General features: G+C 49.8%; 1 long non-coding RNA gene across 1 annotated transcript in view; it reads right to left on the reverse strand.

Annotated features, from left to right (window-relative positions):
• Positions 1-26,658, reverse strand: part of LOC138772869 (uncharacterized) — an 87,446-nt gene that overhangs the window by 46,828 nt on the left and 13,960 nt on the right. Inside the window, exon 2 of the long non-coding RNA XR_011359839.1 lies at positions 6,415-6,503. This is a non-coding gene — a long non-coding RNA (uncharacterized lncRNA). The remainder of the gene's footprint in view (positions 1-6,414; positions 6,504-26,658) is intronic.

The following is a 26,658-nucleotide window of genomic DNA, read 5'->3' on the forward strand; positions in this document are numbered from 1 at the left end:
TATACACTATATACACATACCATATACACTATATACGCATACCATATACATACCATATACACTATATACACATACCATATACATACTATATACACTATATACCCATACTATATACATACCATATACACTATATACCCATACTATATACATACCATATACACTATATACCCATACTATATACATACCATATACACTATATACGCATACTATATACATACCATATACACTATATACGCATACTATATACATACCATATACATACTATATACGCATGCTATATACATACCATATACATACTATATACGCATACTATATACATACCATATACATACTATATACATACCATATACATACTATATACGCATACTATATACATACCATATACACTATATACGCATACTATATACATACCATATACATACTATATACGCATACTATATACATACCATATACATACTATATATAAATATTATATACATGCTATAAGGTATTTTAATTACAATGAGTAGCGGCTAGTAGAAGACTTCATGGTGTTCATACGCAAAAAGAAATAAAAGGAAAGCGATCCAAGAGGACGTCACCTGTGAGTCCATAAGGTCACCAGTGAGGGCGCTATCACTTTGCAGAGCACAAGCAATAACACGGGCATTTTTTCCAAGACACAACATATACACATTTTTACATTTTGTTTTTTTAGATGAGTTATTGGTGCGGATCCAGGATCTCTGGCAGATTTGATGTCGCAGATTCCTGTGCAACTAAATGATTGAACGCAGCATAAAATTTGCAGCTTCCAATCAGCGACATCGGATCCTGAACGTGTAGATGGAACCTCACAAAGTCCACAACAAACTACAAGGGCTGCGGGTAATGGGTGCAGTTCTGCAGCGTGGACACCAGAGGGCAGCAGAGCACACTGGATACACGCCTGGATTTGTTAGTAAAGTTTTGTATATTTTTTTTTGCATTGTATACTCATTTCTTTTACCTGCAGAGTACTGGAAGCTTCCATCACTGAGAACATAGAGTGCAGGCTCTTATCTGTACTGTATTATATGCTGCCCATGTTTGACCCAATAGGTCACTACAAAAACATGCCTGACCTTTCTGGTCAGCAGGACATGTGAATAATGTAATTTATGTTGTTAAGGAAAAGTGATCTCCTTACCTCAGCAGCCTCTCTGCAAAAGGTTACAGGCCTCCTCAGACAATAAAAATCAGAGAGAAAAGGGAGGGAGATGTCCCACCACGGGTGTTGCTATTGGTTACACCCTTCTTAAACGCCTGTACTTTTTAAGTGTAAGTGGTGATGTAGTAGTACCAGAGTTTTGCCACAAGATGTCATTATTGCAAGTATATTTGCTCAGTTATTGCACAGCTGTAGTACATAAAGGGTTATTGTTTGTTTGTGTGTCACATGGATCTGTACGCCAATGAGAGTTCTTTCTTCTTCTCACCTATCATCTGCCTCAGCCTATGTATGGAGAGGAGAGGGAGGGAGGGAGGAGAGGAGAGGGAGGCAGGAGAGGGGAGGAGAGGAAGGGAGGAGAGGAGAGGGAGGGAGGGAGGAGAGGGAGGGAGGAGAGCGAAGGAGGAGAGGGGAGGAGGAGAGGGGAGGGAGGAGAGGGGAGAAGAGGGAGGGAGGAGAGGAGAGGGAGGGAGGAGAACGGAGGAGGAGAGGGGAGGAGGAGAGGGGAGGGAGGAGAGGGCAGAAGAGGGAGGAGAGGAGAGGAGAGGGAGGGAGGAGAGGGAGGGAGGAGAGGGAGGGAGGAGAGGGGAGGGAGGGAATAAGGAGAGGGAGGGAGGAGAGGGAGGAGAGGGGAGGAGGAGAGGGGAGGGAGGAGAGGAGAGGGAGGGAGGAGAGGGAGGGAGGAGAGCGGAGGAGGAGAGGGGAGGAGGAGAGGGGAGGGAGGGAGGGAGGAGAGGGAGGGAGGAGAGGGAGGGAGGGAGGAGAGGGAGGGAGGGAGGAGAGGGAGGGAGGGAGGGAGGAGAGGGAGAAGAGGGGAGGAGAGGGAGGGAGGAGAGCGGAGGAGGAGAGGGGAGGAGGAGAGGGGAGGGAGGAGAGGGAGGGAGGGAGGAGAGGAGAGGGAGGGAGGGAGGGAGGGAGGGAGGAGAGGAGAGGGAGGGAGGGAGGGAGGGAGGAGAGGGAGGGAGGAGAGGGAGGGAGGGCGAGGGAGGGAGGAGAGGGAGGGAGGGAGGGAGGAGAGCGGAGGAGGAGAGGGGGGGAGGGAGGAGAGGGAGGAAGGAGAGGAGAGGGAGGAGAGGGAGGGAGGGGAGGGAGGGAGGGAGGAGAGGGGAGGGAGAAGAGGGGAGGAGAGGGGAGGAGAGGGGAGGGAGGAGAGGGAGAGAGGGAGGGAGGGAGGAGAGGGGAGGGAGGGAGGAGAGGAAGGGAGGATAGGGGAGGGAGGAGAGGGGGGAGAGGGAGGAGAGGGGAGGGAGGAGAGCGGAGGAGGAGAGGGGGGGGAGGGAGGAGAGGGAGGGAGGGAGGGAGGAGAGGAGAGGGAGGAGAGGAGAGGGAGGGAGGAGAGGAGAGGGAGGAAGGGGAGGGAGGAGGGGGGAGGGAGGGGAGGGAGGGAGGGAGGAGAGGAGAGGGAGGGAGGGAGGGAGGGAGAAGAGGGGAGGAGAGGGGAGGAGAGGGGAGGAGAGGGGAGGGAGGGAGGGGAGGAGAGGGAGGGAGGAGAGGGAGAGAGGGAGGGAGGAGAGGGGAGGGAGGAAAGGGAGGAGAGGGAAGGGGGGAGGAGAGGGAGGGAGGAAAGGAGAGGGAGGGGAGGGAGGAGAGGAGAGGGAGAGGGAGGGAGGAGGTGGGGGCAATGAAGCTGCAGACCCCCTGCCTCAGCCTATGTATGGAGAGGGGAGGGAGGAGAGGAGAGGGAGGGAGGAGGTGGGGGCAATGAAGCTGCAGACCCCCTGCCTCAGCCTATGTATGGAGAGGGGAGGGAGGGAGGAGAGGAGAGAGAGGGAGGGAGGAGGTGGGGGCAATGAAGCTGCAGACCCCCTGCCTCAGCCTGTGTATGGAGAGGAGAGGGAGGAGGTGAGGGCATCCGCAGCTGATTTGATCTAAATAACTGAACACAGCATCAAAACTGCACCATCAAATCTGCTGTGGATCCTGTACGTGTGAACGCACCCTAAAGTGGGACTCTGTCATCTCAAACATAACCCATATCAGGAAAGACTTAAGCATTTGAATCTGTATAGTCTGGAGGAAAGAAGGGAAAGTATGTTAAAGGTTTCCATCATATCCTCCTTTCCCTTCTTCCTCCTGTAACATATATAAAGGTTTCCATCATATCCTCCTTTCTCTTCTTCCTCCTGTAACATATATAAAGGTTTCCATCATGTCCCCTCTTTCCCTTCTTCCTTATGTAACATATATAAAGGGTTCCATCATGTCCTCCTTTCCCTTCTTCCCTCTGCAACATATATAAAGGTTTCCACCATGCCCCCCCCCTTTCCCTTCTTCCTCCTGTAACATATATAAAGGTTTCCATCATGTCCTCCTTTCCCTTCTTCCCTCCTGTAACATATATAGAGGTTTCCATCATGTCCTCCCTTTCTCTTCTTCCTCCTGTAACATATATAGAGGTTTCCATCATGTCCTCCTTTCCCTTCTTCCTCCAGTAACATTTATAAGGGTTTCCATCATGCCCCCCCCCTTTCCCTTCTTCCCTCCTGTAACATATATATCGGTTTCAATCATGTCCCTCCTTTCCCTTCTTCCTCCTGTAACATATATAAAGGTTTCCATCATGTCCCCTTTTCTCTTCTTCCTCCTGTAACATATATATTGGTTTCAATCATGTCCCTCCTTTCCCTTCTTCCTCCTGTAACATATATAAAGGTTTCAATCATGTCCCTCCTTTCCCTTCTTCCTCCTGTAACATATATAAAGGTTTCCATCATGTCCCCTTTTCCCTTCTTCCTCCTGTAACATATATAAAGGTTTCCATCATGTCCCCTTTTCCCTTCTTCCTCCTGTAACATATATAAAGGTTTCCATCATGTCGCCCCTTTCCCTTCTTCCTCCTGTAACATATATAAAGGTTTCCATAAGGACTAAATAAGGGTCAGGAGGGAAGTGTTTTTAGTAAAAAACTGACCTCAAGAACAGGAGGACACAGTGAGAGGTTAGTTGGGGGAAAGATCAGAAGCAACATGAGAAAATATTATTTTACAGAAAGTGCCGACTAGATGGACCCAGTGGTCTTTTTCTGCCGACAATCTTCTATGTTTCTATCTCTTCCGCCGCACTTGCACCTACACTCCACACCTCGTTTTCGTCCTAACCAAGGTTCGGTTGCCGTGTGTCCGGGGTGGGTGTTACCGTAACAACATAGCCTCCAAACACCAGAACCCACCAGCAGCCCCAACATCAGTACCAGCAGCCCGGGTCACGGCAATAGGAATCTAGTGAATCTGCAGATCACACAGGTTGGTTGCACCATCTACAGCTGCTGCAGAACTACAACCCTCAGCAATCCAGACGTTGTGCTGCTGTAACCGTTAATAAGATAGGGGAAGCAGCTGAATGCGCGTCCCTTCCCTCAGCGCGGAGGGGATGTCAGGTCACATACAGAAGGTTATCCATGGTGACACCAATGCAGAAGAGGAGCAGAAGTTCTTCTCCGTGACGTCTGGAGATTTTGGGAGCAGACGTCCCGCAGGGATAAGAACATATGGTTACATTATAACATATGGCAGGAGACGTCCCCAGGAGACTCACAGGGGATTACAATGGGATTAATTCACAGACCAAACTTACATAACTTTATACCATGGGTGGATGGTCGGGAACGTTGTGTCTGAAGTTTTCAATTTCTTTTTTCCTCTCAATAGATTTTGTAGTGACTCGGTACGGGCTCCTAAACCTTTATAATCTGAGTAAGGTAACTCCCTCGGGTTCACATAAGTGGGATGGGGTATCCTGTGAAGTTAGTTTTTCCCACTAGGTGTCACTACTGTGTTTGTATGTAGCTTATTCTATGCACAGCTGAAGTATACCGAGGGTTAACTATTGTGTGTCACATGTTGTGCTTTACCCACTCACAAGTGAAAGTGCTTTCCCTCCTTTCTTCAGCCTATCTTCTCTCTCAGCCAAGTCTCTGCTGAAGCCAAGCCAGGTCCCCTGACAGGGACACAACTAAGCAAGTCACAGTTCTTTCCTATGAGCACTAAAACCACTATGCAGTGCTAGAACTCTACAAGGGGAGAGAAGCCGCACAGGGTACACCTTGTCCACGCCAGGAACCTCTCTAAAAGTGCAGGGCAATTACCTCAGCAGTCACAGGAACTAACCCCAGTGGAACAAAGGTACGGAAAGTCTACGTATTCTACTGCGCAGTGCCAGACAACCGGAAAGTCTTGGAAGTCAGCTTAGCCCAGATAATAAGGCCTGGGGCTCATACTACCCACCCAGGAGAGTCCTCCAGAGATAGAGACCCTCTCCATACAGCAGAGATAGAGACCCTCTCCGTACAGCAGAGATAGAGACCCTCTCCATACAGCAGGGATAGAGACCCTTTCCATACAGCAGAGATAGAGACCCTCTCCATATAGCAGAGATAGAGACCCTCTCCATACAGCAGAGATAGAGACCCTCTCCATATAGCAGAGATAGAGACCCTCTCCATACAGCAGAGATAGAGACCCTCTCCATACAGCAGGGATAGAGACCCTCTCCGTACAGCAGTGATAGAGACCCTCTCCGTACAGCAGAGATAGAGACCCTCTCCGTACAGCAGAGATAGAGACCCTCTCCGTACAGCAGGGATAGAGACCCTCTCCGTACAGCAGGGATAGAGACCCTCTCGATACAGCAGGGATAGAGACCCTCTCCGTACAGCAGGGATAGAGACCCTCTCCATACAGCAGGGATAGAGACCCTCCACATACAGCAGAGATAGAGACCCTCTCCATACAGCAGAGATAGAGACCCTCTCCATATAGCAGGGATAGAGACCCTCTCCATACAGCAGGGATAGAGACCCTCCACATACAGCAGAGATAGAGACCCTCTCCATACAGCAGAGATAGAGACCCTCTCCATACAGCAGGGATAGAGACCCTCCACATACAGCAGAGATAGAGACCCTCTCCATACAGCAGAGATAGAGACCCTCTCCATACAGCAGGGATAGAGACCCTCTCCGTACAGCAGGGATAGAGACCCTCTCCATATAGCAGAGATAGAGACCCTCTCCATACAGCAGGGATAGAGACCCTCTCCATACAGCAGGGATAGAGACCCTCTCCGTACAGCAGGGATAGAGACCCTCTCCATACAGCAGGGATAGAGACCCTCTCCGTACAGCAGGGATAGAGACCCTCTCCGTACAGCAGGGATAGAGACCCTCTCCGTACAGCAGGGATAGAGACCCCCTGTGATAGTTCAGGGTATAAGTCAGTGGCTCTCACCTTCATCTTGTAACCCCTCGGCTCATGAGGACATAAGCGGCGGCTGCCTTGACATCTCTGTTCATTCATCTTCATCGGAGTGACGGTCCCTGCGGAGAGAAGAAACGTAACCAGCGTTAACCCCGGATTTACTGGTAATTAGTTGCGGCTGGTGACACATTTAACCCTGCGCTGAGGACAGATCAATCATCACAAAGTGACAGACGCAGATCATCTGCAAGACGTCCGGATCATAGGAAGCGGCAGAACACAGAGGCTTGTGGGAAATCTCTGCAGAGTGCAGATAAAGGGCCCCTGTTATTGGGAATAGGGTCTGGACCTCTATATTGTGTCTATGTCCATGAGGCTTGCTGCAGAGCGGTGGTGGGGAAGCTGCGGCCCTCCGGCTGGTGCAAAACAACTATTTCCATAATGCCGGAACAGCATAACATGGCGATCGGTCACCATCTCGTTGGAAACCTGGCTGCAGTCTTCATTGGCGGGTCACTATAACCTGTTCCTTAAAGGGTAACTCTGGTTCAAATCAACTGGTGTTAGATAGTTATACAGATATGTTATTTGCTGCTATGTAAAAATCTCTAGTCTTCCAGTACTTATCAGCTGATGTATGCCCTGCAGGAAGTGGTGTATTCTCTCCAGTCTGACACAGTGCTCTCTGCTGCCACTTCTGTCCATGTCAGGAACTGTCCAGAGCAGGAGAGGTTTTCTATAGGGATTTGCTGCTGCTCTGGACAGTTCCTGACATGGACAGAGGTGGCAGCAGAGAGCACTGTGTCAGACTGGAGAGAATACACCACTTCCTGCAAGACATAAAGCAGCTGATAAGTACTGGAAGACTGGAGATTATTAAATAGAAGTAATTTACAAATCTGTATAACTTTCTGCCACCAGCTAATTTGAAAGAAAAACCATGCTGGAGTACCCCTTTAAGGACCCCCATATCACTTATTAGCTGAATGATCAGTAAATGAGGCTCGGTCTCGCCCTCAGAGCAGCAATCACCCGTGTTCCGGCCCTGTGGACATGGCAGGCCGCCACTGCTACAACACAACATACAATGTGCGGTAATTTGTGAGTCTTTGGAGCGTTGAGCGCTGGGAGCGTCCGTGGCTATTAATAGAATTACTAATCATCCTGCTATTTGTACAACGAGCCGCTAATAATGACATTACTGATGATCTGCGGGAGCGCTGATCCGAGCGGACGCAGCAGGAGGATAATGTGATGGGAAGGACAGAGCAATGACACTGCCAACATCGCTACTGCATGTGCAGCCGATACAGAGACAACAGGGGAAAGTACAAAACACTACAACCCCCAGCATACCCATCATACAGTTATACTCTATACACAGAACACTACAACCCCCAGCATACCCATCATACAGTGATACCCTATACACAGAACACTACAACCCCCAGCATACCCATCATACAGTTATACCCTATACACAGAACACTACAACCCCCAGCATACCCATCATACAGTTATACTCTATACACAGAACACTACAACCCCCAGTATACCCATCATACAGTTAAAACCCTATACACAGAACACTACAACTCCCAGCATACCCATTATACAGTTATACTCTATACACAGAACACTACAACCCCGAACATGCAATGACCATATTACAAGTCTATCACACTCTATATGATTATACAGGAGTGTAGTGGTCATACGGTATAGTGCTCACACTGAGCAGAGTGTAGTGGTCACACGGTATAGTGCTCACACTGAGCCGAGTGTAGTGGTCATACGGTATAGTGCTCACACTGAGCAGAGTGTAGTGGTCATACGGTATAGTGCTCACACTGAGCAGAGTGTAGTGGTCACACGGTATAGTGCTCACACTGAGCAGAGTGTAGTGGTCATACGGTATAGTGCTCACACTGAGCAGAGTGTAGTGGTCATACGGTATAGTGCTCACACTGAGCAGAGTGTAGTGGTCACACGGTATAGTGCTCACACTGAGCAGAGTGTAGTGGTCATACGGTATAGTGCTCACACTGAGCAGAGTGTAGTGGTCATACGGTATAGTGCTCACACTGAGCAGAGTGTAGTGGTCATACGGTATAGTGCTCACACTGAGCAGAGTGTAGTGGTCATACGGTATAGTGCTCACACTGAGCAGAGTGTAGTGGTCATACGGTATAGTGCTCACACTGAGCAGAGTGTAGTGGTCATACTGTATAGTGCTCACACTGGTCTCCGCTCCTCCTCACAGGGGCAGGGCTGGGGGATCACATTGGACACTGATGGTCCAGGTGTTGGCACCCGTGCAGGTCCTGCAGCAACTGTGCAGTTTGTACCTTCAAACCAGAATGCAAAAAAAAAGCCCCATGGTGATCCGACCGTTGTGCCTGATTGCGGCCGTGCGTCAGCATTGGGGCAGTCACACACTTTTGGTTGAGCATCAATTTACAAAAATTAGTAAATTAGTAACTTTCCATTTTTTCTAAGCTTCGTTCTCTGTACATAAAAGAGGGGGTGGGGCTCCCATCACCGCCATATTACTATATGCTGATCCTGGGCCTGGCGCAAAGCTGTGCCGGCACTTTGGAAAACATTTGGCACATTTTACCGGTTTCCCCCATCAGTCTCTCCTGCCCGTTCCTTTCTCTTCTTCCCCCATCAGTCTCTTCTACCCCATTTCTTTCTCTGCCTCCACCGCTGGTCTTTCCTGACGTTCTTTTCTCTGTTTCCCCCTTCAGTATTTTTTACCTGTTCCTTTCTCTGCTCCCCCCATCAGTCTCTTCTTCCCGCTGCTTTCTTTGCTTCAATCGTCAGTCTCTTCTGCCCTTCTCTTTTGCCCTTTCCCTTATCTGCTTCTCCCGCCGGTCTCTTCTGCCCGTTCCTTTCTCTGCTTCCCCCACCAGTCACTTCTGCCCGAACCTTTCTCTGCTTCCCCCACCGGTCTCTTCTGCCTGTTCCTTTCTCTGCTTCCCCCGCCAGTCTCTTTTGCCCGTTCCTTTCTCTGCTTCCCCCACAGGTCTCTTTTGCCCGTTCTTCCCCCAACGGTCTCTTCTGCCCGTTCCTTTCTCTCCTCCCGCCGGTCTCTTCTTCCCGTTCCTTTCTCTGCTTCCCCCGCCAGTCTCTTTTGCCCGTTCCTTTCTCTGCTTCCCCCACAGGTCTCTTCTGCCTGTTCCTTTCTCTCCTTCTCCAGCCGGTCTCTTCTGCCCGTTCCTTTCTCTGCTTCCCCCCCCCAGTCTCTTCTGCTCGTTCCTTTCTCTCCTTCCCCACCGGTCTCTTTTGCCCGTTCTTCCCCCACCGGTCTCTTTTGCCCGTTCTTCCCCTAACGGTCTCTTCTGCCCGTTCCTTTCTCTCCTTCTCCCGCCGGTCTCTTCTGCCCGTTCCTTTCTCTGCTTCCCCTCCTGGTCTCTTCTGCCCGTTCCTTTCTCTGCTTTCCCTGCCGGTCTCTTCTGCCCGTTCCTTTCTCTGCTTCCCCCGCCGGTCTCTTCTGCCCGATCCTTTCTCTGCTTCCCCCACCGGCCTCTTCTGCCCGTTCCTTTCTCTGCTTCCCCCGCCGGTCTCTTCTGCTCGTTCCTTTCTCTCCTTCCCCCACCGGTCTCTTTTGCCCGTTCTTCCCCCAACGGTCTCTTCTGCCCGTTCCTTTCTCTCCTCCCGCCGGTCTCTTCTTCCCGTTCCTTTCTCTGCTTCCCCCGCCAGTCTCTTCTGCTCGTTCCTTTCTCTCCTTCCCCCACCGGTCTCCTTTGCCCGTTCTTCCCCCACCGGTCTCTTTTGCCCGTTCTTCCCCCACCGGTATCTTTTGCCCGTTCTTCCCCCAACGGTCTCTTCTGCCCGTTCCTTTCTCTCCTCCCGCCGGTCTCTTCTTCCCGTTCCTTTCTCTGCTTCCCCCACAGGTCTCTTCTGCCCGTTCCTTTCTCTCCTCCCGCCGGCCTCTTCTGCGTGTTCCTTTCTCTGCTTCCCCCGCCAGTCTCTTCTGCCCGTTCCTTTCTCTCCTCCCGCCGGGCTCTTCTGCCCATTCCTTTCTCTCCTCCCGCCGGGCTCTTCTGCCCGTTCCTTTCTCTGCTTCCCCCGCCAGTCTCTTCTGCCTGTTCCTTTCTCTGCTTCCCCCGCCAGTCTCTTCTGCCTGTTCCTTTCTCTGCTTCCCCCACAGGTCTCTTTTGCCTGTTCCTTTCTCTGCTTCCCCCGCCAGTCTCTTCTGCGTGTTCCTTTCTCTGCTTCCCCCGCCAGTCTCTTCTGCGTGTTCCTTTCTCTGCTTCCCCCACAGGTCTCTTTTGCCTGTTCCTTTCTCTGCTTCCCCGCCGGTCTCTTTTGCCTGTTCTTTCTCTGCTTCCTTCGCCGTACAGATCAGTAAATGTTACTCCACTATAAGTCTTATCATACATGGTTCCATATACATATACAGTGGTGATGAGCTCATAAAGAAGAGGAGAAGCCATTTCTGCCACTGGAAAAACTCATCTCATACTGCACAAAGTATACAGAAGCTTAAAGCATGTAGCCATGACAATCAGAATGAAAGCATCCTTGCTTTACACTGCGGGCTGCCTTCAGAACTAGAAATACAGCATGTGTGTGTTCCCAGGCACTCCCCCTCCCTTCTCCATAGACTTGTACTGCTTGTCATCTGATTTCTGAGCTGCTACAAATCATAACCAGTAAACAACTGAAAAAATGTCACTGCAAGGCGGATTTTGAAAGTAGATTACAGTTTAGTAGGAAGGGGGAGAGGGACCATGCTGGCTAACAGGAGAAGGAAACAAGTTTGTCTGATAAGATATATTACAAACTTTCTTATATTCACTTGTACATATTTACTTAGACAAGGTTCGATGAAACAACAGCGCCTAATTACAGAAACATCTGGTCACGGGATAAAAGATGCCGCCTAAACATTGTTATGAACGCTGAAAAATGCTGATGGCCTCCTTTAGAGCAGTGATCCCCGACATGTGCAAGCGGAGAGCCACAGACGGGATCACTGCTCCAGAGACAGGGGATCACTGCTCCAGAAACAGGGGATCACTGCTCCAGAGACAGGGGATCACTTCTCCAGACACAGGGGATCACTGCTCCAGAGACAGGGGATCACTGCTCCAGAGACAGGGGATCACTGCTCCAGAGACAGGGGATCACTGCTCCACAGACAGGGGATCACTGCTCCACATACAGGGGATCACTGCTCCACATACAGGGGATCACTGCTCAAGAAAGAAGGGATCACTGCTCCAGAGACAGGGGATCACTGCTCCAGAGACAGGGGATCACTGCTCCAGAGACAGGGGATCACTGCTCCAGAGACAGGGGATCATTGCTCCAGAGACAGGGGATCACTGCTCCACAGAGAGGGGATCACTGCTCCAGAGACAGGGGATCATTGCTCCACAGATAGGGGATCACTGCTCCACAGACAGGGGATCACTGCTCCACAGACAGGGGATCACTGCTCCAGAGACAGGGGATCACTGCTCCAGAGACAGGGGATCGCTGCTCCAGAGACAGGGGATCACTGCTCCAGACACAGGGGATCACTGTTCCAGAGACAGGGGATCACTGCTCCAGAGACAGGGGATCACTGCTCCAGAGACAGGGGATCACTGCTCCACAGACAGGGGATCACTGCTCCACATACAGGGGATCACTGCTCCACATACAGGGGATCACTGCTCAAGAAAGAAGGGATCACTGCTCCAGAGACAGGGGATCACTGCTCCAGAGACAGGGGATCACTGCTCCAGAGACAGGGGATCACTGCTCCAGAGACAGGGGATCATTGCTCCAGAGACAGGGGATCACTGCTCCACAGATAGGGGATCACTGCTCCAGAGACAGGGGATCATTGCTCCACAGATAGGGGATCACTGCTCCACAGACAGGGGATCACTGCTCCACAGACAGGGGATCACTGCTCCAGAGACAGGGGATCACTGCTCCAGAGACAGGGGATCGCTGCTCCAGAGACAGGGGATCACTGCTCCAGACACAGGGGATCACTGTTCCAGAGACAGGGGATCACTGCTCCACAGACAGGGGATCACTACTCCAGAGACAGGGGATCACTGCTCCAGACACAGGGGATCATTGCTCCTGAGACAGGGGATCACTGCTCCACAGATAGGGGATCACTGCTCCACAGACAGGGGATCACTGCTTCACAGACAGGGGATCACTGCTCCAGAGAGAGGGGATCACTGCTCCACAGACAGGGGATCACTGCTCCAGAGACAGGGGATCACTGCTCCAGAGACAGGGCATCACTGCTCCAGAGACAGGGCATCACTGCTCCAGAGACAGGGCATCACTGCTCCACAGACAGGGGATCACTGCTCCACAGACAGGGGATCACTGCTCCAGAGACAGGGGATCACTGCTCCAGAGACAGGGGATCACTGCTCCAGAGACAGGGGATCACTGCTCCAGAGACAGGGGATCACTGCTCCACAGATAGGGGATCACTGCTCCAGAGACAGGGGATCATTGCTCCACAGATAGGGGATCACTGCTCCACAGACAGGGGATCACTGCTCCACAGACAGGGGATCACTGCTCCAGAGACGGGATCACTGCTCCAGAGACAGGGGATCGCTGCTCCAGAGACAGGGGATCACTGCTCCAGACACAGGGGATCACTGTTCCAGAGACAGGGGATCACTGCTCCACAGACAGGGGATCACTACTCCAGAGACAGGGGATCACTGCTCCAGACACAGGGGATCATTGCTCCAGAGACAGGGGATCACTGCTCCACAGATAGGGGATCACTGCTCCACAGACAGGGGATCACTGCTCCACAGATAGGGGATCACTGCTCCACAGACAGGGGATCACTGCTTCACAGACAGGGGATCACTGCTCCAGAGAGAGGGGATCACTGCTCCACAGACAGGGGATCACTGCTCCACAGACAGGGGATCACTGCTTCACAGACAGGGGATCACTGCTCCAGAGACAGGGCATCACTGCTCCAGAGACAGGGCATCACTGCTCCACAGACAGGGGATCACTGCTCCACAGACAGGGGATCACTGCTCCTGAGACAGAGGATCACTGCTCCAAAGACAGGAGATCACTGCTCCTGAGACAGGGGATCACTGCTCCAGAGACAGGGGGTCACTGCTCCAGAGACAGGGGATCACTGCTCCAGAGACAGGGGATCACTGCTCCAGAGACAGGAGATCATTGCTCCACAGATAGGGGATCACTGCTCCAGAGACAGGAGATCACTGCTCCTGAGACAGGAGATCACTGCTCCAGAGAAATCCTGTTAAGATTGCATTGTCACAAGCTGCTGTTTCCCGGGCTTGTCAGCGTTATCCTCCTCATTTTATCTAGATTTATCTATGTCTCCATCAATGTCTGTACATGGACGTCCAGGATAATGTAGAGGGGAATCCATACTGGAGCAGGGATGATATCTCCATTTATTAGCCTCCGTCCTGCCGTCCTTCCTGATCCACACCTGTCCCTATGCTATTCCTGGCACTTCTGTAGGGAGGGTCATGCTGGGGGTAATTAAAGAGTCTTATATTGGGGGGGGGGGGGGGGGCAAATGCCGCAGTCACCAAGGTAACTGTTCCTGTTGGTCACAAAGTCAAAAGTGCTCCAGCTATTTACTAGAAAGTGTTGCTCATCTCCACTTGGCTCTTTTCCTGGGATGAAGCCGGAGCCAGAAACCGCTGGGCCGGGCCTGGTCATGGCGGCAGCTGGGAACCACAGAGTGTCAAGTGGAACTACAAGAAACTACTGGGAACCAATTGGTGTGATATCCAATATACTCACTCTGGGGAGAGTCCCCGGACTATAAGTACTGAGGCCTACTAAGAAACTGAGCATGAGATGGCCACAAATCCCTATAACCCACACAACTCTACATCACATTACATAGTTATACAACATATGATACTCTATAGGAGACAGGCTGCAGCTGTATCACATACAATACTCTTGAGGTGTCCTACCACGGGTGTTACGTTTATATACACCCCTCACAAAAGTCTGTACTTATTGTGTTATTATGGTGATGAAAGCAGTACTAAGTTTCGCAACTAGCTGTTACTGTATTATGTATATGTATTTAGAAGCCGCACAGCTGAAGGATATAAAGGGTTACTGTTTCCTTGTTTGTCACCAGAATCTGTAGACCAGTAGGATTCTTGTTTTCTTCTCTCCGATCACCTCTCCTCTTGTTTCTTCTATTACACTCTTCACCCACTCACAGCGCACCTTACATGCTGAGAGGAAGTAAGTCACATGGGTATGGGAGGTCTTTCGTCCTGGATATTGTGGAGGAAGGACACAAGCCAGATACCTCTCCACAGTGGTCCTATCTGGGCCCTGGCCCTCTGCCAGCTAGCTAGAACCCCGCATGGGAAGGACACAAGACAGTGCACCTCCAACCGCTTTATCACTAGTAACCCAAGGGACCCAGTAGCAACCCGGCAGGACATCAAATCAGTGGTAAAATACGAATCCTGAATACTGAAAACCCATATATCCCACATCAGCTATAGGTATATACAGGAACCTCTACTATATTCTCTAATGGCAAATAGATAAAGCCGTGTGTGCGCAGGATTTGGGCTTAGTGTGAACTGGGCCCTGCCTGTCTATTCGGTGCACTTAGCGGACTCTAGGGCCATGAACATCCCATATAACAACATGTAGAGGACTTCCTATTCCTGGCTGTGATTGTAGTGGATAAAACCCTAACACACCTGCCGCATGTCATTCAGACACTTTGCGGTGGGTTTTGTCGGGACGTTGCTGTCTCCCCGAGCGGACGTCAGAGGAGGCGGCTGGAATCAGAACTCTACTTTTCTATAGCAACCAGAGGCGACCATCCCCCGCTCCTACTTCTGATAATTGCCAGGCAGGGAACCAGGATGATTATATTTAATCTGTCTCTCGCCGGCGGAGACTTATAAAGAGCGCAGACATTCCGCATCAGTCCAGCCATTAACTTCTTCCCTTCAGGTAAAAAAAAAAAAACACAGTTCAGTGATTCCAGGTGTCATCTTGTCTATTACAGAGCAGCTCCAGCAATCCCCGGGGGGATAGAGAGGAGAGGTGCAGTCAGTGTAGTAGAGCCGTCTGCTCCCATAGGTATCTGTAGTGTCCAACTGTATCTCCTGCCATTAGCCCCTTACTATAGGACCTTCTCACAGCTCTCCAATGTCAGTCACCAACATACTACCACTACTTCAATGTCAGTCACCAACATACTACCACTACTCCAATGTCAGTCACCAACATACTACCACTACTCCAATGTCAGTCACCAACATACTACCACTACTTCAATGTCAGTCACCAACATACTACCACTACTCCAATGTCAGTCACCAACATACTACCACTACTCCAATGTCAGTCACCAACATACTACCACTACTTCAATGTCAGTCACCAACATACTACCACTACCTCAATGTCAGTCACCAACATACTACCACTACCTCAATGTCAGTCACCAACATACTACCACTACTCCAATGTCAGTCATCAACATACTACCACTACTCCAATGTCAGTCACCAACATACTACCACTACTTCAATGTCAGTCACCAACATACTACCACTACCTCAATGTCAGTCACCAACATACTACCACTACTTCAATGACAGTCACCAACATACTACCACTACCTCAATGTCAGTCACCAACATACTACCACTACTCCAATGTCAGTCACCAACATACTACCACTACTCCAATGTCAGTCACCAACATACTACCACTACTCCAATGTCAGTCACCAACATACTACCACTACTCCAATGTCAGTCACCAACATACTACCACTACTTCAATGTCAGTCACCAATATACTACCACTACTCCAATGTCAGTCACCAACATACTACCACTACTCCAATGTCAGTCACCAACATACTACCACTACTCCAATGTCAGTCACCAACATACTACCACTACTCCAATGTCAGTCACCAACATACTACCACTACTTCAATGTCAGTCACCAACATACTACCACTACTCCAATGTCAGTCACCAACATACTACCACTACTCCAATGTCAGTCACCAACATACTACCACTACTTCAATGTCAGTCACCAACATACTACTTTGACCCCCCCCCCCCCGGATGATGTTATAGCGGTGGGACGGCCGGTCACTTGCTAGATGGAAGTGTGATGCCACTCCTGTGGTGGATGGCCGAGATACAGCCGGACCTTAGGGTTTTGTCACGTGACGCCAGTTGTGTGTGATGGCAGGTGTGATGGCACGCCAGCTTTTATAGTGTAAGGCCGGTTGTACCCTTCTCCCCTGTGGTCGGTGTCCTGTCGGGATGCTGCAGGGTCCCTTGGGATTATGTCACATATGGTCAGAGCGGTGTACTGACCCCCCCAGATAGTAGGACCTCCCCACCCACAGATAGGGGAATGTCCCAAGGTTGCGGTGTACGTGCTGTGCAGGTGGTGGTGAATAATCACAGACTCAGGTGATAACGCTGACTTGGCTACTGCTTATAAATGTGCAGCAGGTGATACAACAAATCTTGACATACACTGATACAGTTCCAATAAATACACGAACATAGAACCACCAGATCTGTGTGATAAGTGCTGAGTAGGATGTAGTAGAGTGGATAAGGTTGTACTGAGGTAGTGTAGTAGAGAGGAGGGTGCCGTGAGAGTCTCAACCCAATTAGTAATGTGCTCTGCCAGGAGGTTGGAGTGTAGAGAAGAATACTTGTAGAAGAAGAAGAAACAACCTGTGACTGTGTTTTAACCATGTCTATAGTCTTCACAACGCCTTCTGCCCACTAGCTTTGGTGGAACTGTACCAATGGGTGACACAGGCCCCAGACCCTGTTACCTGGGATGAGTGGAATGGTTAGAGTTCCTAAGTAAACCCGCGCTGCGAGATGGAGTTCATCGACTTTCTAGTAACTTTGCTCCACCCGGATCAGTTCCTAGCTCTTTGGCTTTCCTGCAGAGACTGTCCTGCACTGTACTGACTCGTGGGTTGAGGTTATCCGTAGGCTAGTCCTCTCCTGAAGGGCTTAGCAGCGCATCGTACAGCGTGTCTGATGCTACAAGAAAGAGAGTTATGTGAGCTGACTGTTCTGCGCCCTACTCATGCGGGGTCTGACTAAGAACTAACTTGTAGAGGGGACCTGGCAGAGGGCCAGGGCCCAGGTAGAACCACTGAGAAGAGCCACCTGAGCCGTGTCTTTTCTCCTCCAAAGCTCAGCTAAGACTCCTCCTTCACCCAAGGGACTAACTTCCTAACCAGCGAGTGTGCTGCGCTGTGGTTGGGTGGAAAGAGTGCAACAGAGAAGCAGGATAGAAAAGAGAATCGAGCAAAAGAAAGGAGAAATCCTACTGGACAACAGAATCTGGTACATACACAAACCATAACCCTTTAGTATACTTCAGCCATGCAGCTTCTAGACCTTAGTTACACACTATACCAGTATACTACCACTACCATTCCTATGCAGGAAGTGGTGTATTCCTTCCAGTACTTATCAGCTGCTGTCTGTCCTGTAGGAAGTGGTGTATTCTCTCCAGTCTGACACAGTGCTCTCTGCTGCCACCTCTGTCCATGTCAGGAACTCTCCAGTGCAGCAGCAAATCCCCATAGAAAACCTCTCCTGCTCTGGACAGTTCCCGACATGGACAGAGGTGGCAGCACAGAGCACTGTGTCAGACTGGAAGGAAAACACCACTTCCTGCAGGACATACAGCACCTGATAAATACTGGAAGACTGGAGAGAATACACCACTTCCTGCAGCACATACACCAGCTGATAAGTACTGGAAGACTGGAGAGAATATACCACTTCCTGCAGGACATACAGCAGCTGATAAATACTGGAAGACTTGAGATTTTTAAATTCAAGTAATTTACAAATCTACAACTTTGTGACATCAGTTGACTAAAAAACATTTTTTTTTCTTTTATCCAGAGTTCCCCTTTAAAATGACAAGAAACAGAAACCTCAAGTGCATTGGAAAGTTGCAGAACGTCTCCCTTTTACCCAGTGAATCCTTTGTAATGGAGGACTAAGCGCCTTGGATGAAGGGGACGTTCCTGCACTCCGGCCGTTATTGTTCTGCTCTTTTGTTAATAAGTTGTCTGTGAAATCCTGAGCTCCGTCACACAACAAGGCTGGATGATGGCTTCTAGTGGATGATGGCTTCTAGTGAATGATGGATCCGCAGCCTTTGTGTTCCCCCCACGCAGCTCCTGCACAGAGATCTATGAAGAATCTGCCGATCACCTGGTGACAGCGCGGCCGTCCTGACACCGCCAGATGAGGAGATGAAAGATCCGCCACCCAGAGAGGGTAATGAGGCTGATCATTAGGAGAGCCGGATGCTGAGAGCGGGTGGCAGGACCACTGACTGGGGCAGATTTACTTTGTATTTAGGTTTCGCCTCCTCTGGTTACATGTCAGGGATGTACGGCTGCCCACGGCCCACGTCAGGGACCAACGGACAGGTGGCGGGTGGGATGGACGCAGGTCAGAGGAAACAATCATTACAGGGAAGAACCTCACATTGGGTGATACCAGGGATGGGAACCTTCAGCCCTCCAGCTTCACTTTGGCTGCCCATGCATGATGGGAGTTGTAGTCCCCCCCCCTTCTCAGTCTCCTCTCCTCCTTGGTTCCATCCTCCTCTCCATTCACAGTGTTCAGAACTCCAGTCCTAAAAGGAAAGAAGCCACTGAGCCGCCCTCCACGTCCTGGAATTGATGGAATACGTTCATGTACGCTGGTGTCTGCGAGCGGAGGGTGGGGGGGGGGTCACCGAGGTCACTGACAAATCGATATATGGATCAGCTGTGATGGGAAATTAATCTCTTGCTTCATTGTGCTACTTTACGAATCAGATCCCATCGATTTCCGCCTTCATTCGAATTACAAACTTCTTCAGGACGACAAGTGTCCGTCTACATCCGATGACGAGATATAACGTGTCCGTCAGTCAGTGTAAGATATAAAGTGTCCGTCACTATAAGATATAAAGTGTCCATCACTGTAAGATATAAAGTGTCCGTCAGTGTAAGATATAAAGTGTCCGTCACTATAAGATATAACGTGTCCGTCACTATAAGATATAACGTGTCCGTCAGTGTAAGATATAAAGTGTCCGTCACTATAAGATATAACGTGTCCGTCACTATAAGATATAACGTGTCCGTCAGTGTAAGATATAAAGTGTCCGTCACTATAAGATATAAAGTGTCCGTCACTATAAGATATAACGTGTCCGTCACTATAAGATATAACGTGTCCGTCACTATAAGATATAACGTGTCCGTCAGTGTAAGATATAAAGTGTCCGTCAGTGTAAGATATAAAGTGTCCGTCAGTGTAAGATATAAAGTGTCCGTCACTATAAGATATAACGTGTCCGTCACTATAAGATATAACGTGTCCGTCAGTGTAAGATATAAAGTGTCCGTCACTATAAGATATAACGTGTCCGTCACTATAAGATATAAAGTGTCCGTCACTATAAGATATAACGTGTCCGTCACTATAAGATATAACGTGTCCGTCAGTGTAAGATATAAAGTGTCCGTCACTATAAGATATAACGTGTCCGTCACTATAAGATATAACGTGTCCGTCACTATAAGATATAACGTGTCCGTCACTATAAGATATAACGTGTCCGTCAGTGTAAGATATAAAGTGTCCGTCACTATAAGATATAAAGTGTCCGTCTACATGGGCAGAGCGGGGGCGGTAACAGATGGTGGGGCGGTAACAGATGGTGGGGCGGTAACAGATGGGGGGGCGGTAACAGATGGGGGGGGCGTAACAGATGGGGGGGGCGGTAACAGATGGGGGGGGAGGTAACAGATGGGGGGAGGTAACAGATGGTGGGGCGGTAACAGATGGTGGGGCGGTAACAGATGGGGGGGCGGTAACAGATGAGGGGGCGGTAACAGATGGGGGCAGTAACAGATGGGGGGGCGTAACAGATGGGGGGCGGTAACAGATGGGGGGGGCGGTAACAAATGGGGGGGCGGTAACAGATGGGGGCAGTAACAGATGGGGGGGCGGTAACAGATGAGGGTGGCGGTAACAGATGGGGGGGGGCGGTAACAGATGAGGGGGCGGTAACAGATGGGGGGGCGGTAACAAATTGGGGGGATAGTAACAGATGGGGGGGCGGTAACAGATGGGGGGGCGGTAACAGATGGGGGGGCGGTAACAGATGGGGGGAGGTAACAGGTGGGGGGGCGGTAACAGATGGGGGGGAGGTAACAGATGGGGGGGCGGTAACAGATGGGGGGGGGCACTGCACGTGGACCGTACGGCTATTATAGAATGATCCCCTATACAATGACTGAGCTCGGCCCCGCACCCTCATCAGACACAGGAGGGAGATGTTCTCCTTGAGGAGAGAGAAACCTTCTGGGAGCTGGAGGATTTGGGGGCCGTCTGACTTGCGGCGTTCAGGGACCGGATTTGCGGCTGACTAATAGGAGAAGCACTTGACCATAATAAAGTGTAATTACAGGCGATTTCTGGCTGCACTTTTCTCGTCTTTTCTTGTCTAACGCGGCTCCTCGGTAAGAATAACAGCTGGTAATGAGAGGTCATACACAGTACAGAGCCGGGATGAGAGCGCTGACTAACAGAGACCCCAGCCAGAGACCCCCAGATACTACTACACAGCTACAACAAGTAGGGGCTGACGCGCTCCTTCATGGAAAGTCTCATTGCCTTAAAGGGAATTATTATTATGGGGGCAGCCACATTACCTAGCATATAAAATACTTTACAGCACATACATAACATAGGAAGCACCAGCCTGCAGCCAACTTCTAAGCGACAGTGTTGTGGGCATGCTCTGTGACCTGTGCAGAAAGGAGGAGGGAAGCTGTGACTACTTTTTATTGACTTCTGTGAGAGACAGTTTTAGGCCTGTTTTGTGATCTGCGCAGAGTTCAGTGTACAGATGGGGGGGGGGGGGGGGACTGTGACCTATTGACTTTTGTAGGAGAGTGTTGTGAGCATGCTCTGTTACTTATGCAGCTTATTGTGCAGGGAGGGAAGGGAGTCGAGCTGTGACCATTCTCTACTGATCCCTTTGTGTCTATACACTGGTGTCACCTCTAATCCAATCTGGGGAGACTGTAGAGGTGATCCATGCAGAGGAGGAAGTGTCAGCTTATTATTAGGCTTAGTGGCCGGACGGAAAACTCAAACATTTTAAGAATAATAAAATATAAATAGTAAAATTAGAAAAAAAATTCTCAAAAAGCTATTTAAACAATAGGTAATTTCCCTTAAAAGGGCACTCCAGCGAAAATCTTTTTCTTTCAAATGATTTGTAATTTTCTACTGTTTAAAAACTCCTGTCTTCCAGTAATTATCAGCTTCTGTATGTCCTGCAGGAAGTGGTGTATTCTCTCCAGTCTGACACAGTTTCTCTCTGCTGCCACCTCTGTCCATGTCAGGAACTGTCCAGAGCAGGAGAGGTTTTCTATGGGGATTTGCTGCTGCTCTGGACAGTTCCTGACATGGACAGAGGTGGCAGCAGAGAGCACTGTGCCAGACTGGAGAGAATACACCACTTCCTGCAGGACATACAGCAGCTGATAAGTACTTGAAAATACAAGATTTTTAAATAGAAGTAAATTACTGACTATAACTATCATGTTGCTCACATGTTTACACCACCTGGAATTGTCTAGACTGAGTACACTGTAACGACCTCTCAGCTGTGAATAGTAGTATGTAATGACAGAAACCAGAATGTTCCTCTTCACAGGTAGAGAGTGATAATAATGAAAGTGATGAGGAAGCTCGGAGTCAGTTCAGCAGACCATGCTGCAAAATTGCGCTTACTTTACTGCAAATTGGTGTGGTTTATGGCAATGCAAGGTATATTCTGCGGCACATCATGGACGCTGTGCATGACGCTTCTAGAGCCCAGCAGCATTTGGTAGATCCCAGTCATCTCCGATTACTGTGGTCTCTGGATGTAACACCAGCAGACAGTCCATCTCTTTACTGGTCCCAGTTATCTCTGGTTACTGTGGTCTCTGGATGTAACACCAGCAGACAGTCCATCTCTTTACTGGTCCCAGTTATCTCCGATTACTGTGGTCTCTGGATGTAACACCAGCAGACAGTCCATCTCTTTACTGGTCCCAGTTATCTCCGGTTACTGTGGTCTCTGGATGTAACACCAACAGACAGTCCATCTCTTTACTGGTCCCAGTTATCTCTGGTTACTGTGGTTTCTGGATGTAACACCAGTAGACAGTCCATCTCTTTACTGGTCCCAGTTATCTCTGGTTACTGTGGTCTCTGGATGTAACACCAGTAGACAGTCCATCTCTTTACTGGTCCCAGTTATCTCTGGTTATTGTGGTCTCTGGATGTAACACCAGTAGACAGTCCATCTCTTTACTGGTCCCAGTTATCTCTGGTTATTGTGGTCTCTGGATTTAACACCAGTAGACAGTCCATCTCTTTACTGGTCCCAGTTATCTCTGGTTACTGTGGTCTCTGGATGTAACACCAGTAGACAGTCCATCTCTTTACTGGTCCCAGTTATCTCTGGTTATTGTGGTCTCTGGATGTAACACCAGTAGACAGTCCATCTCTTTACTGGTCCCAGTTATCTCTGGTTACTGTGGTCTCTGGATGTAACACCAGCAGACAGTCCATCTCTTTACTGGTCCCAGTTATCTCTGGTTACTGTGGTCTCTGGATGTAACACCAGCAGACAGTCCATCTCTTTACTGGTCCCAGTTATCTCTGGTTACTGTGGTCTCTGGATGTAACACCAGTAGACAGTCCATCTCTTTACTGGTCCCAGTTGCGTCATTCAGCTGTCACATAGTAAATCCAATAAGCTGGATGTTAGTGATAAATCTCCTTCCTGATCGGACATTACACCAGTATAGCAGGATGAGATGCAGGTATTAACTACGGCTCCGCACATCCTATTAATCTATGGCCGCCGGCAGCGAGAACGGGACAGAATTAAATGCTGGAGCCTCATTTGTCACTGACACAGGATTAGAGCGCAGATCACACGACGATCGCAATAATGAATTATACGCCGCAGGCCGCCGCCGCTTCTTACTTCATAATAATGGTAATCAGAGAAGAAGGCCTCGGCCGGTGCCGGGGTATCCAGGACGCAGCAATACTAATGGAAGTCCCATGTAAATAAAGCTTACACACCACAGCCCCTCGTACTGACTCTGCGTCCATGGATAAATGGTCAGCAGTCACCTCCAAGTCAGGACACCTGTCAGGTTAGAGGTCATCGTGAGGTGTTGGGATGTCCTATAAGGGCTCCTCCAGCCCGGAGTAGTTGTCAGAGGCTCGCTGCTCATCTGCTGCCGTCCAGGACACCTGTTCCCATCTCTTCTGTGGATTTGCCGTCTTGCAGTAGTTGACAGGCGAGGTCTTTCTGCTAAATTGCTTTGTGACCTCAGAATAGGAGGACAGTCTCTTAGTGTGAAGAGGTTCCTATTATCAGGAGTCTCTTGTGCTCCCATGTAAATCAGAAAGAAAAGACACGCCTTCAAGACACACACTCAGTGCTGAAACCCACATCAAGTTCAATGGCAATACTTATCCCATGTATGAAATCCTGATCATCTGATCGGCCATGTTTCTCTATAAAGACCTGGATCCATCTGACCGGCCATGTTTCTCTATAAAGACCTGGATCCATCTGACCAGCCATGTTTCTCCATAAAGATCTGGATCCATTTGACCGGCCATGTTTCTCCACAGAGATCTGGATCCATCTGACGGCCATGTTTCTCCACAGAGATCTGGATCCATCTGACCGGCCATATTTCTCCAAAGGGATCTAGGTCCATCTGACCGGCCATATTTCTCCACAGAGATCTGGATCCATCTGACCGGCCATGTTTCTCCACAGAGATCTGGATCCATCTGACCGGCCATGTTTCTCCACAGAGATCTGGATCCATCTGACCTGCCATGTTTCTCCTCAGAGATCTGGATCCATCTGATCGGCCATGTTTCTCTATAGAGATCTGGATCCATCTGATCGGCCATGTTTCTCCACAGAGATCTGGATCCATCTGATCGGCCATGTTTCTCTATAGAGATCTGGATCCATCTGATCGGCCATGTTTCTCCACAGAGATCTGGATCCATCTGATCGGCCATGTTTCTCTATAGAGATCTGGATCCATCTGATCGGCCATGTTTCTCCACAGAGATCTGGATCCATCTGACCGGCCATGTTTCTCCATAAAGATCTGGATCCATCTGACCGGCCATGTTTCTCCATAAAGATCTGGATCCATCTGACCGGCCATGTTTCTCCATAAAGATCTGGATTCATCTGACCGGCCATATTTCTCCAAAGGGATCTGGATCCATATGACCGGCCATGTTTCTCCATAAAGATCTGGATCCATCTGACCGGCCATGTTTCTCCATAAAGATCTGGATCTATCTGACCGGCCATGTTTGAAAATGGATTCACACTGACACTGATGCAAAAACGTATTTTACGCTGCACTGGAAGTTATGAGTCTAGTACAGGGGAGATCCAATCATTAAGGGGGCCACAGGCTCTAATAAAGGGGTCATTCAGTGTCTACTTGCCCCTCTGGGCCAGTGGAAAGTTGGGTGATAACCTCTACAGGTATTAATCACCTCCTTCTTCCCAATCCCTGCCGATAATGAAAGTACACCACATAGGAGATGGTGTCACATGGTATTGGTTCACAATATAGGACTGATAGCAGAAGTACAGCGCCACCTAGTGTTATGGCTGTCAGTGGATGTCTTATGGAGTCACTCCTGACATGAGGGCCAGCTCATATATACAACTGTATGGGGACTCTATCACTGAGAGTGTGAAATAGCTGCAGAGTCCGCATCCTCGTCCTCATGTGACTCTGTAGCGGCTGATGAAAAATTCACGAAGAGAATGAAATATTAAATGGTTGGATATTGTATAACTAATCAGGGGCCTGTGACATGTTGTTTATCATCCCCCCACTGAGCCGGGCTCAATACAGGACTACTTATAACTTATTAAAAGCAAGTTCTAGAAAATGACATCATCAAACCATAGAAAATGAGATTGTACTCAGCTACATAGTACAGCTCTGACTGTGGTACAACCCTCCACAATGTCATCCCTGCACTACAAGGCTCAGGACGCTCAGCAGACGGGTATTTTACCGAGGACCTTCTGCCTGAATAATATGCAGCAGGAACATTCAATACTTACCTAGATACTTTACCACTGTGGGTCTCCTCCTTAGTTGTCCCGGCTGTGGGTTTCCTCCTTAGTTGTCCCGGCTGTGGGTTTCCTCCTTAGTTGTTCCGGCTGTGGGTTTCCTCCTTAGTTGTTCCGGCTGTGTGTTTCCTCCTTAGTTGTCCCGGTTGTGTGTTTCCTCCTTAGTTGTCCCGGCTGGGGGTCTCCTCCTTAGTTGTCCCGGCTGGGGGTCTCCTCCTTAGTTGTCCCGGCTGGGGGTCTCCTCCTTAGTTGTCCCGGCTGTGGGTCTCCTCCTTAGTTGTCCCGGCTAGGGATTTCCTCCTTAGTTGTCCCGGCTAGGGGTCTACTCCTTAGTTGTCCAGGCTAGGGGTCTCCTCCTTAGTTGTCCCGGTTGTGGGTCTCCTCCTTAGTTGTTCCGGCTGTGGGTCTCCTCCTTAGTTGTCCCGGCTAGGGGTCTCCTCCTTAGTTGTCCCGGCTGTGGGTTTCCTCCTCAGTTGTCCCGGGTGGGGGTTTCCGCCTTAGTTGTCCCAGCTGGGGATTTCCTCCTTAGTTGTTCCGGCTGTGTTTCCTCCTTAGTTGTCCCGGCTGGGGGTTTCCTTCTTAGGTGTCCCGGTTGTGTGTTTCCTCCTTAGTTGTCCCGGCTGTGTGTTTCCTCCTTAGTTGTCCCGGCTGGGGGTCTCCTCCTTAGTTGTCACGGCTGTGTGTTTCCTCCTTAGTTGTCCCGGCTTTGTGTTTCCTCCTTAGTTGTCCCGGCTGTGTGTTTCCTCCTTAGTTGACCCGGCTAGGGGTCTACTCCTTAGTTGTCCAGGCTAGGGGTCTCCTCCTTAGTTGTCCCGGTTGTGGGTCTCCTCCTTAGTTGTTCCGGCTGTGGGTCTCCTCCTTAGTTGTCCCGGCTAGGGGTCTCCTCCTTAGTTGTCCCGGCTGTGGGTTTCCTCCTTAGTTGTCCCGGCTGTGGGTTTCCTCCTTAGTTGTCCCGGCTGTGGGTTTCCTCCTTAGTTGTCCCGGCTGTGGGTTTCCTCCATAGTTGTCCCGGCTGGGGGTTTC

The sequence above is a fragment of the Dendropsophus ebraccatus genome, chromosome 14 (genome assembly GCF_027789765.1).
Source record: "Dendropsophus ebraccatus isolate aDenEbr1 chromosome 14, aDenEbr1.pat, whole genome shotgun sequence".
Taxonomy (NCBI): Eukaryota; Metazoa; Chordata; class Amphibia; order Anura; family Hylidae; genus Dendropsophus; species Dendropsophus ebraccatus.